This window comes from Lissotriton vulgaris, chromosome 2_1 (assembly GCF_964263255.1).
Source record: "Lissotriton vulgaris chromosome 2_1, aLisVul1.2, whole genome shotgun sequence".
NCBI classification, from domain to species: Eukaryota; Metazoa; Chordata; class Amphibia; order Caudata; family Salamandridae; genus Lissotriton; species Lissotriton vulgaris.
In genome coordinates, this window is record NC_141687.1 from 873,936,117 (window position 1) to 873,948,495 (window position 12,379).

Here is a 12,379-nt window from a genome sequence, read left to right on the forward strand (position 1 = left end):
TTTGTTAGACTCTTCTGTATTGTGGTGAACATCTGTCTAACATCTCCAGCCTCCTCCTCCGACTCCTCGTTTCTAGCATCCGCAGACCCAGCCTGGTCAGGTTTCTTGTGCCTAGTGGCTTTGCCGTTAAAAGGCAACTTAGTTTGCGTTTTGTCCACTTGACCCATGTTTTTAGTTACTATATACACAATTCAGGAGCGCAGGGCTTCAGGTGCCGAAGAAGACGTAGCCAATCGGATCAAGAGTTCCATTTAGTGCGGGCCAGTAAGCATTCCAATCGCGCTTACAGTAGATCTCCCACGCGGCTAACTTCTGGTAATATCCGAGTCTTTGCGTGGCAGAGCGCTCATAATTGCAAAGTCAGCAGACGGGGGCTGCGGTCAGGGCGCCGGATGTGTATCCACAAGGGAATGCTGCTAAAGGCCCGGTTCCAAGTCGCCCTTCCCGAGCAATGTAGTTATGGCAGATGGCGAAGCGTTAGTGTTGTTCTGTACCAATGGGGGCCACTGCAAGTGAGGCGATCACTAGCGGGGCACCTCTCCTTCCCTGCTCGTCGTGTCGCAAACTGGGGTTAACAATAAGTTACCAAGACCACTGCCCACTCCGTCTCACCTCAGTAATTCCTCCGCAAACAGCAGCAGTTTCGGCCTGCAGGCAAAGTAGGGCTATGTAGGTGTCTGAGCTCCACAGTAGGCCTCGGCTTGAGGGCTCCGCGACCGGTGCGGCGCAGTACTTCAGCTCCCCCACGTCCCTCATCCCAGCGAGGCCCCCGTGTACCCGGGCGAACACGGACCTCGAGCCACCGCAGTTAAACTCGCTATGAGGAGCAGCCCATTGCACCCAGTGGGGGAGCTGGGAGATCCACTCTCCGTTCCCACCCCGCCACGCATACAAGGCAGGCCGCGTCAGGCTCGCGGTCGCAGCCCCGTGAGGATCTCACCTCCAGAGGGTCCACACCGATAGTTCCGGGCTCCCGTCGGGTCTCACCTCTGGTCCCAGTGCCGACACTCCTCCGTCCTAACGTGCGCAGCTCCAGACCAGGCTCACAGGCAGGGCATCCGCACAGATTCAGGAGGAGCTCAGTTACATTTCTCACCACAACACGGCTGGAAGGCCTCGCTCTCCGCCGCCTCCTCGCAGTACACACAGTCTGGCTCAGATTGTAGCAATCTGTGGCTCAGCTACTCAGGAGCATTTCTAGGTTGCTTTTAGTATCCTATGGTGGTTAAATGGCGGAGCTCTCCTTCTACGTGGCCATCTTAGATCGTGGCAAGCTCCGCCCCAGGTAACTGCCTTTTGGTAATAAGTATGTGAGCAATTACACATTATAAACACTCCACTATAACGCAAAATGTTGATTTACACAGTATTATTCTTGTGTTGTTTTGTATCGATTTGAATTATGCTTTAGATGACTCTGTATTGTCATGTTATGTATGAAAAAGGAAAAATAGGAAAAGACCAATAAAGATATTTAAACAAAAAAAGAATTATAACACATATTTTCAATGCATTCGGTCTCGCATTTGCGAGAGTTTAAGCTTCTGGCATTGTAAAAGATAATGCGTTTTATTTGTGATTTTAAAAGCAAAGGGCATAGGGATATTGTGTTTGTACGGAAGAAAGAAATATTATTACTTTTGAAAGCCCTCACCCACCAACCTTGTTGGTGGCATGCTTCATCATCGGGCTCCAACCGGTGACACCGAATGTGTCCTGGGTGTGCGTCAAAGCCTGTTTACAGCAGAGCTGGTCTCATGTTGAATGAGTGTCCAGGGATAGCGTGTGCGTGTGAATTAAAAACTGTCCACGGGTCCTAATTCCTATAACAGGTAATTTTATTAGCGGGCCCTTGGCAGTGTTAAAAACAAGGCAATGGATACATTGTGGAGTTATCTATGGTCTCCCACATCCTGTGTGGTCAACATGTTTCAGCCAGGCCTTGGTAATGAGCTGTCTTTCTTCAGGACCTATAAGTATGTGAAGTGCTTGTGAAGTGATTTAAAAAGGTGGGGTCAGGAATTGAGTATAAGTGGCCCACTATGTGTTGCACTACCTAAGGTGCAATATGGGTAAGAGGGTGCTTCCCTCTGTGCTTTGTACCTGTAAAACGAAAGGACATAAAACAAAACAAACACATAACGAATAGAAATTAACATCCCAGAATGCATATGTATCTTATGTGCTTAAATGCTGTTGTGTCCGTGTAGTAGCTATAAACAGTACTTTAAATGGACAAAAATATGTGCAGGTACTCATCAAAAAGAGGGATAGACTGGGGGTGGAGTTTGGGGCGGGCATAGGGGCGCCGCTAAAGGGGGAACAAGGGGCGGGGCTACGTTTTTTACCTTTTCAAGTTTTTTTTATGCAAGAAATCTGCATGCATTGTTAGAATACCAGATGTATCTCTCCATTAGTTTTATACTCTAATAACCATTTATATAGCACTTACCAATCCGTGTTTATTACCACCCAAAGTAACCTTTTTTCTTCAACCTTTAAAAATTAAAAGATTATGGAAAAAAACAGTTAGGGTCTATATATATGCCTTATAGTTGAATGCATGCCACGGATATTAACTTGTGACCTACAGGGAAGACATGGATCTATGCAACAAACGCATTATCCCAGGTACCTATCTACATAAATAAAAAAACAAAAAATCTCTGATCTACATGTTGCATGCTCTGCTTTCCAGCAGGCACAATGAGCCTCTATGCAATTTTATAGTGAGTGATTCATTTCAAGTTTCTGGGAACAGAAACTTGAAAAAAATGCTTCTATGTGTTTTGAAGATGCGCAATATCAAATATTTTACTTTTACATAGTGCTCAACACCTGTCTTGTGATCGATGTACTGGTGAAATTGCGTAAAAGAGTCTAATGGCAGCAGTTTACATTTAGCGATTTCTGCTATAGAAGCGTCATTACAGCCATGTGTTACTGTGAACAATGCCTCTCACACCTTTGCCCATTAGGTTTTATAGCCACCTCTCAGCGCCCGCTGTGGAAGAACAACGGATAAAATAACCTCTCTGCAGCCGCACCTCTGCTCTGATGGCTTCCAGAGCAGTACAGGCATATTATTGTGCACTGGTGACAAGAGCAGCTGTCTATTGGCCCAGCCCAGGCATCCATGGTGACTAATAGCTGCTGCCGAGGGTATCGATGAACGGAGTGACATCGGCGTCAAAGCCAGGCCCTCGTGAGTACCGGTACTGTCCTTGATCAAGGAAAAGTGCTGGTACTCTATGGGAGAAAATGAAAAAGTGCCGGTACTCAGTACCGGTGAGTACCGGCCCATTTAAAGCACTGGCTATAAAGCTAAATAGTGGCGTGGTACGGACTCTGACGTAATAGTTGGTCGGCGGTAAATTCTATATGTTTCTCTAATCAATAGCGGAATCACGCCATGCTGAATAGTTGGTGGCGGACAGTCAGAAGATTACAAATGCTTACTCTTGAGATTATCAGAGCAAAGCTTCATGAATATCAGGCATTGGGGTCAGCTTAGAATCACCTTCTATTTAGTTAAAAAGCAGCCATTAAAAAGGTGAGTGAAGTCGACTTGAGATCAAATAGAGGATCTCCACGTGGCCTCGAGAGTCCCTACTTACTTGGGTGAAGCTCGGTCCCCGCGTCTGCACCTACTTGGTATGCATCGGATCGCCGTGGATGTTCACCCTCGGTGTGCTAAGGCTTAACTACTCCCCGCAATGTGCCAGCTGGAGCCACTTCCTCAATTGTGTGAGTAGCGTCTGCAGGTGGAGAAGAGGGGTAGACATAGAGGAAAGACTAGGCCCTCACTGTGTTGGTAGACATAGAGGAAAGACCTCACTATGTGTAGTAATGTTTTCTTCAATTGTGGAAAAATAAAGATTGGGTGAAAAGGTTAAAAATTAAAAAAGATTTATCGCTTTAGATTATGATCATTTAATTGGGGTGCGATCAGTGGGCTACGTGCACCCGTATACTGGGAACTGGGTAAATGATATATTTGCGCAAATCGCACAGAAAATGGGTATATGTTAAAGTGAAAGTGTTGTCACTTTTTACTGAGACTATGCTGCACACTCCAGAGTGTATTAGGATTTTTCAAAGGAAATCAGAGCAGCGTATGGGTAACAGGCATCGTACGGTCCCGGTAAGCTGTGTTCTACTTGACCTGGTGAGAACCTCAGTCATTGGTATGTTTGTGGGCTCAGGAATTCAGACTGTGCCGGGGGATATTGTCGTTCAGCCCCTGTAGGTGGGTGGACAGACGGTAAATCCAACGTTGTTCTTTTTTTTTTAGCAAGAATTTGCCTCTGTTTGTGTTATGACACACAATATGTTCCACTACAGTCCAGGATATGTCATTTTTTTTTTTATTTTTTTTTTAAGACGTTTATTAATGTTCAAAGGTGCAGTACATATAGCAAAGCCTACAACCCTGCGGGCCGGCTGCAAATGAACGGTGAATCGTGAGGTTGCAGGTCAGCATAAGAGGGCGTGTCATTGCGCCCCTTGTGTCCCCGGTACACTAGGACATAGATAATATAATCACATTACCTTGAATCAAGAAAAGAAAAGGTCCATAAATGACGTCTTATTTTTCATTTTTTCTAGAACTGAGCCATGAAATCGGCAAACTAAACAAAACAGTTCGTATCGGTATGTCCCAATGTTCCTATCGCGACTTCACCACTTGAAGTCCGTCCCACTTGCACGGTGTTAGTAGGAGCCACCTCTAATCGGTGTGGTATTTGTCGATGTTGTTACAGTACAACAGGAGGTCAGAGGTGTGCATGCGCAAGTGTGCTCGGACTTAGAGTGGGACAGCTCCATTGGGCCATGGTATTTCGCCGGTCGCCGGCCTTGTTAGTGTAACATGTAGCAGTCAGGTGGAGTAGCCTCGCCGTCGGTGTATCAAGCGGCGTCTACGCCTGCAGTCGCCGCCTGGAGCGCCATCGACGGCTTCTACCCACCGTAGCATGGGGGGTTGGAGAGGCCACCGTCGATGAGCAGGGGTCCGATACTACAAACATGTGAACATATATGTGAAAGTGGGTGGGGGGGGTGGAGTGTGCTCGCGGGGACGATGTCAGCAACTCTATGCTTGGGGCGCACTGCTGGGCAATGGCTGCTGGTGGGCGCCCGCGTGGGCGTCGGGTCGTGTCTGAGGTCTACGCGCTGGTTGATTCTTGTCTGTGTCGGGGGGGGGGGGGGCCGCATGCGGTGGTTCCTGCGATAGAGCATTAGCCTCTGTGGCCCACCTCCGGTGTCGCTTATTCTACGTGAGCCCTCTGACAGTGCCCTCCCCCTGCAGGGACCCCAGGATGCCATCCCAGAGCTGTGCTATCGGGAACTGCCTCAGGCCCGCTATTTCTTCCCGGTGGAGCGCCGTGCCTTCCGCCCTGGCCCAGTTAGTAAAGGATATGAACCAGTGTTTCGGGGTGGGCGGTTCCTGCCGTTTCCAGTGTCGTGTGAGCAGCCGTTTGGCCGTGAAGAGGCCCAGATCCCAGAATCGTGCCTGTGTTTTGTTCAGCTTGGTTCTTTTATAGAGTCCGAGAATGCACGCCTCCCATGTGTCCGGCAGACCCGGCCCGTGCTGTGATTCAGGAGTGAGATCACCTCCCGCCAGTACGCGGTCAGGGTTGGGCAGTGCCAAAGCATGTGCAGGATATCTGCGCCCAGCAGGTCACATCTGGGACAAACGGCAGTGTCGATCGCGAAGTATCTGTTTATTCTATCTGGCGTTAGGTATGCCTGGTGCAATATGTACAGTTGAATGATACGGAAGCGGGGATTGCGGGGGACGTTCACGGGGCTAGCTAGTACTAGGTTCCACTCCTTATCCGTCCAATCCCTCCCTCGGTGCGCCGCCCATTTAGCCCTAATCTGCTGTGTGGGTTTTTGCGTGTGGATGAGAAGCGCCTGTGCTAACCAATGCGTGATGTGCGAGCCTCTGCCCATTACATGTAGATATTGGATCAGGTGGTGCATCGGCGGCTCATCCTGGATGTCACCCCAGGAGTCAGTGTATGCCCGCAGTACCGACGCATGGAATAGGAATTGCCCGTCCGGGAGTCCCGTGGTTTCCGATAGTTCCGCAAACGGGAGCAGGGCCCCGTCAACATACAGGTCACCCATGGTCTCTACTCCAGCTGTGGTCCAGTGGTCCAGATTGCGCGGCGTAACCATCCCGCTCCTCCTGGGGGTGCCCAGCAGGGGGAGGGCAGGAGCATATGGTCTGGTATTGTGTGTCAGCTTCAGGCTGCGGAGAAAACATTTGCGGGCCACAGCCATATGCAAGGGCAGAGGACGGGGTCCTTTGGTCAATGGGTGAAACAGGGCGCAGACCTGGGGGTGAGTCCATTGGTAGTCCGCAGTGGCCGTATCGTCTAGATGCGTATCGCTGAGCCAGTACGTCACCCATTGGAGCTGTGCAGCTAGGTAATACAGCTCCATGTTGGGGACAGCCAATCCTCCCTCCGCGGTCGGGGAGTACAGTTTAGCCAGCGCCACTCGAGGTCGTCCCGCGTTCCAGATCAAGCCGCGGAGCATTAATTCCAGGTCGCGGAATATCCGCGTGGGGACATACGTGGGGATATTCGCGAAGTGATAGAGTAGCCTAGGGAGCGCTATCATTTTAGAAAGAGCTATTCGGCTGGGCACGTTCAGCGGCAGAGTTTTCTAGAAGGACATCTGGGCTCGCAGGGAGGAAATGGCGCGCACCAGGTTGCCCTCTAGTAAGTCCTGTGGGTCTCTATAGATGTGTAGTCCTAGGTATTTAAACGTGGTCGGGTACCAAGCGAGCCGGGCTCCTCCAAGATGCACATCGCATTCCTCCTGATCGCGGCTGAACGAGTATGCCCCGGACTTGGCCCAGTTGACCCTGAGGCCCGAGACCTCCGCGAAGGTCTGGAAGATGACCGATAGCTCGGCTGGCACCGCGGTGAGGTCCCGCACATAAAGCAGCAGGTCGTCTGCATAGAGTGAGACTTTGTGCGTTCCGTCAGCCAATGGGATCCCCCATTCCGCTCCTCTGTCCCGTAGCAGAGCCGCCAGTGGTTCAATGGCTAAAGAGAAGAGGAGGGGCGACAGGGGGCAGCCTTGCCTGGTGCCTCTACGCACCCCGATCTTCTCCGACAGCAGCCCACCCGTCCTCACTCGGACACTGGGTCTCTGGTAGAGCAGTCCGACCATGTCAGCAAATGCATCTCCCACCTCAAATCTGTCCAGCACTGCTCCCAGGTATGGCCATTCTACTGAATCGAAGGCCTTCTCCAGGTCCAAGACCAGACACCCCGATCTAGGCCAATGCGTCAGAGCCGCTTCCTGAATCCGGAAGAGGCGGCATAGGTTACGAGACGTGCTCCGCGCCGGCATGAAGCCGTTTTGATCCGCATGCACCAGAGTTGGTACCTCCAGGGCCAGGCGGCGGGCCAGGAGGGAGGTGAAGATTTTATAATCAGTATTCAGCATGGCCAACGGTCTATAGGACCCCATGAGTGCGCCATCTCTGCCCGGTTTCAGCAGCGAGACCAGGTTTGCCTCGTGAAGCGAGTCTGGGAGTGCTGATTCCTCCATCGCAGTATTGTACAATTTGAGCAGCTCCGGAACCAGCGTGTCCGAACACGCCTTAAAGAATTCGGCGGGTAGTCCATCCGGGCCAGGTGATTTGCCGTTGGACAGTGCGAAAATGGCCTCGCGTATTTCTTCCGAGGAGAATGGCGCCCCCAGGGCGTCTTGCTGCGAGCCTATTAGGGAGGGCAGCGGGATGTCCGCCAGGTAGTCTGCTATGTAGGCCGCGGAGACTCTCAGTTGCGATTTGTATAGGGCCTGATAGTGCCACACAAACGCTTGATGTATCCTGATTTGGGTGTACACTAGCTCTCCCTCAGCCGTGCGGATGACGGATACTGGCTCCGTGCGTTCCTCCTGCCTGACTAACCAGGCCAATAGCCTACCGGGCTTGTCACTGTGTTGGTGCACTCGCGCCGAATGGGCCGCAAAGTTGACGTGTCGCAGCCGTTCCAGTAGTGTTTCGTGCTCCGCCCGGGCCGCCTGCAGCCGGTCACCTGCACCTCCCACCGCCTCCTGTTCCCTGCCGAGTAGGTCCGCTTCCACCCTGCGCAAGTCCTCCTCCAGCTTCCACCGTATGCTCCCCTGAGTGCTCAAGCAATGTCCCTGTACCACCACCTTGAATGCGTCCCACTCTACTCTCGGGGAGGATGCTGTATCTGAATTGTCATTGAAGTATTGCGCTACGCAGGCCTGCAGGGAGTCTCTAAAGGGGCCATCTAGCAGTAATGCAGGTTGCAGTCGCCATGTGGGGATTGGTGGGCGTGGGCGTTCCCAAGCCATGTGTAGTGTGTGGGGGTTGTGGTCCGAATGTGTCCTACCCAGGTATTGAGAGTCAGTGATATGCGGCAACATTTCCGTTGATACCATGAATCTGTCGAGGCGAACGTGTAACGCATGTGCTCCCAAGAAATAAGAGTACACCCTAGTGTCCGGATTGTGCGCACGCCATGCATCTTTCAGATCCCACTGTGTCGTCCACTGTGTGAGTGCCCTCGTGGCCCCCTGGGATGTTGCCTCTGGCCTTGGCGGGACCGAGCGGTCCAGCACTGGGTCTAGTACCGTGTTATAGTCGCCTCCCAGTATCCATGGGACGCCGTGCCAGGGCGCCAATTTCTCTGAGATGCGCGCCAGGAAGGTGCCCTGATCCGTGTTTGGAGCGTAAATGGACGCCAGGACCACTGGTTGCCCGTCTATGCGACCCTTCACCAGGACATACCTCCCCTCCGCATCTATGTGAACTTCTGACATCACAAAGGGGGTTCCCGGCTTCACCCACAGCAGCGCTCCGCGGGCGTATGAGGAGTATTCAGTGGCATACAATTGTCCCCTCCATCTCCGCCTCAGCGCTGTCACCTCCGCCCCACTCAGGTGTGTTTCCTGCAATAGCGCGACCTGCACGTTCTGCCTCTTCAAGTAGGAGTAGATTTGATACCTGCGCGCGGGTGTGTGCATACCTCTAATGTTCCATGTACATATTTTTATGGCAGACATTTTGGCAATACACAGTCCTCCCTGACATTCCCAATAGTAGCGGCTCCACCAAAGGCCCCAGCAGTGGCTCTCCCAGCTCTTCCGTTCCCACCCCCACAGTACACTCAGCAAAGGTCGGGAAAACATTAGGACAGGGAAAAAAAACAGTGAATAACAACAACCAACAGCGGGCTATTCCCACTAAAATACCAAAAGGGCAGTGGCGGAACGGGCCACCGTCCATGCTCTCAAGGGAGAGGAACATTCTTACTTGTCTAAGGGGCAGTGCGTGCTAAGCACAAGTTCGGCAAGACGGATATATAGTCAGTTAGGGGAAGCAGGTCGCTTCCCTGAGTCATTCAATACAGGACGTTAGTGGCCGCCCACTACGGTCCAATGCTCCAAGTAACCCATCCTGTGTGTGGCCAGGTGCGGATGCGTGCTGAAAGACCACCCCTGCAGTGCCCCCCCTGCTTACCACTAGTGCCATAAGGGCATTACTCACTGTTCCAGGTGTCCACAGTTCGGTCAGCTGGCAGCGGGGGGGGGGGGGAGATGGCCCCAACAGTGGCGGGCGCCAATTGCGCATCATCGTCCAGTCGACCACTGCCAGCCCTCCCTCGTTGCGGCAAGGCCAATGCAGACATCACCTGTAGGATCAGTGGATCAGGTCAGAGGTTTGCGGCGTGATGATGGGCAGTTCCACCGAGATCTGTGAGTTCGGGATCCCGTATATGGCCTCGTCGTCGTCGCTAGGTACCGGCTGTTGGCCGTCCTCCTGGGCTGTCTCTTGGGAGGGTGAGTTGCTCATTTGGGAAACCTTCTGTAATGCATCGCGTTGTTCTTGGAGCATCTGGTCCAGTGTGGGGGAGTGTCTCGCCCCCTCCTCCGCGTGCTGGGACTGTTGGGTCCTGTGTCTGCGGTGTCGTCGCGGTCCTCGTGGCCTGGCCCTCGCCTCGCCTCCGCGAGAGTGTTTCGGTGCCGTGTCCGTGCCCCCGTCCAGCCACTCGCTGGCCTCCACGGGTGTGTTAAAGAAGTAAGTGTTGTCTCCCGCCACCACTCTCAGCTTGGCAGGGAATAGTAGGGAGTACTTGAGGCCCGCAGTGCGTAGCCTCCTCTTCACGTCCATGAAGTCGTGCCTCTGGCGCTGTACCTGGATGGTGTAATCGGGGAAGAACATGATCGACGCGTTGTCTATGCGTACCTCGCCCAATCGCCGTGCCTCTCGCAGCACCGTGTCTCTGTCCCTATAGTTCAGTATCCTGAAGAGCAACGGCCTCGGGTTGGCGCCGGTGGTATAGGGCCTCGTTGGCACCCGGTGTGCGCGCTCCACGACGAAGTGCGGTGACAGCGAGCCTTCGGGCAAAAGTGTCCGCAGCCAGTCTTCCACATGTTCGGCCGGGCGGGCCCCCTCCCATTTTTCAGGAACCCCCACAAGTCTAATGTTGTTGCGCCTCGCCCTCCCTTCCGCGTCCTCGGCCCTGTCCTCCAGGAACTCCACTCTGTTCAGGAGGTCCTGCACTTGCCTGTCTGTCTGAGTGACCTTGGGCTCGATCTCCTTCACTGCGCCTTCCAGGGTCTTGGTTCGGTCGGACAGTTTCCTGTGGTCATCACGCAGGAGGGTCAGGTCCACTGCGACCCCATCAATTTTGGACTCCAGGGGGGTTCTAGTTTGCTGGAGGGACTGCTCCATCCGTTCCATCGCTGCCAGCACGCTGTCGAGCCTCGCAGCCAGTTGCTCGGCGGCCATTTTGTGTATCGGTCTGCCCGTCTTCCCCTTCGGCGGGGCCCCACCAGTCCCAGTGCGGGTCCGCACTCCCCCGGACATGTGCGGGTGGCGCCCGTCCTGCAGGGTCGTCCCCCGGTGCTACTCCAGTGATGGTGTCCCCTGAAGTACTGCGCTCCTGGGTTGGGGCTCCGCGGGTGCCAGCTGGTCCCCCAGGTTAGGCCGTCGTTGTTGCCCCCGACGGGGGGGGGAGGGGGTCCTCCAGGGGGTGTTTTGCCCCACCGTCCCACGGCTGCGCCTCACCGGCTCGAATGTTGCTGTGGCTGAGGGGGCGTGCACGACACGTGTGCCCGTGTGGTCTGTGCAGGTCGGTCAGGGCCTGGTCCTCCCTTCACTCATGCCCCATTGTCTCTCCGGCCGCCTTCACCTCCATGTGGGGGGGGGGTCTGCAGGAGCGCCCCTCCGTGCGTCTACAATGCGGGGGGGGGTGGCTGTTCTATCCCCGGTGGTGCGCTGCCCCCCGGTCAGAGTTCCAGGCCCTCAGCGCCTGGCTCGGGGGCCGCTGCCTCCTGCCGGCCCCTCGGTGTCCGCTTCAGCGCGGTGGGCGCCCCAGGTGGCGCCGGCTGCTGTGTGATCCCTCCAGGGGGGGCAGTCCGCCGTTGAGGCAACCGCCGTCGCCTGCGTCCCCCCCTGGTCGACCTCCGCCCCGCCGTGCCTCTCCTTGGTCTGGGCAGGTCGTGTGTGGGGGCCACGGCGCGGACGGGGGGGTCCTGCTCTCCCCGTCGCCCGGGCTCGTCCCTGGCGGTCTATAGCTGTTCAGGGTGTCCTCCGGACCATTGGCGGGTCCACCCGGCAAGGCAGTGTACAGCCCGTGAGGCCCGGGCAGCTCGGTGAGGGCGGGCCGCCTGGCCTGTCTTCTGGGCCCAAGCCCCGGTCTGTCCTGGATGCGCCGCTGGCCCGGGAGCGCCCTGTCCCGCAAGGGGGCTGTGGGAGAGGTCGGGGTCGGCCCCGTCGGCGCTCGGGATCAAAAGTTCGCCAGATGAGCCGTGGCGGGTTCCGGGGGGGTCCGCTCGAGGTTTCGGGCGGCCATGTCCAAAATTGCCGGATAATTGGCTCAGGGAAGGGGAGCCGGTAGCGGAGCTCTACCCAAGAGCGTTCGTCGCCATTGCGTGCTTAGCCACGCCCCACAGTCCAGGATATGTCATTAGGGGTATGTCCTTTTTGGAGGTAATGGTCTGTTAGTTTGCTAATATTTTTTTTGTACCTGATGGTACTACGGTGCTCCATATTTCTTGTTTTTACTTTGCGTGTAGTCATACCAATGTAGCGTAGTCCACACTGACATTCAATCAAAGTAGACTACATTGGATGAGTTTCAATTCGTATGTTTTATTTGATGCCATATTTTTCCGGGTTCCAGATCAAGTGTCTTGGTGGGGTGTGTCAAGTGGCAGATGCTGCAATTGACACATGGGTAGTGCCAGACCAAGTAAGGGAGGCCCCAGGCATTGAGTACCGAGATTGTAGTGATTTTATTTTGGTCACTTTGGGACTCGTGGAGTCTAGTAGGCTTTGAGGGTGCTGACTCTTTTGTACGCAAAAAGCGGTTGGTCC

At 54.3% G+C, this 12,379-nt stretch overlaps 1 protein-coding gene across 1 annotated transcript in view; it reads left to right on the forward strand.

The window, feature by feature from the left end:
* The window catches only part of B4GALNT4 (beta-1,4-N-acetyl-galactosaminyltransferase 4), a 910,917-nt gene that overhangs the window by 507,576 nt on the left and 390,962 nt on the right, over positions 1–12,379 (forward strand). The gene's annotated exons all lie outside the window — the stretch shown is intronic.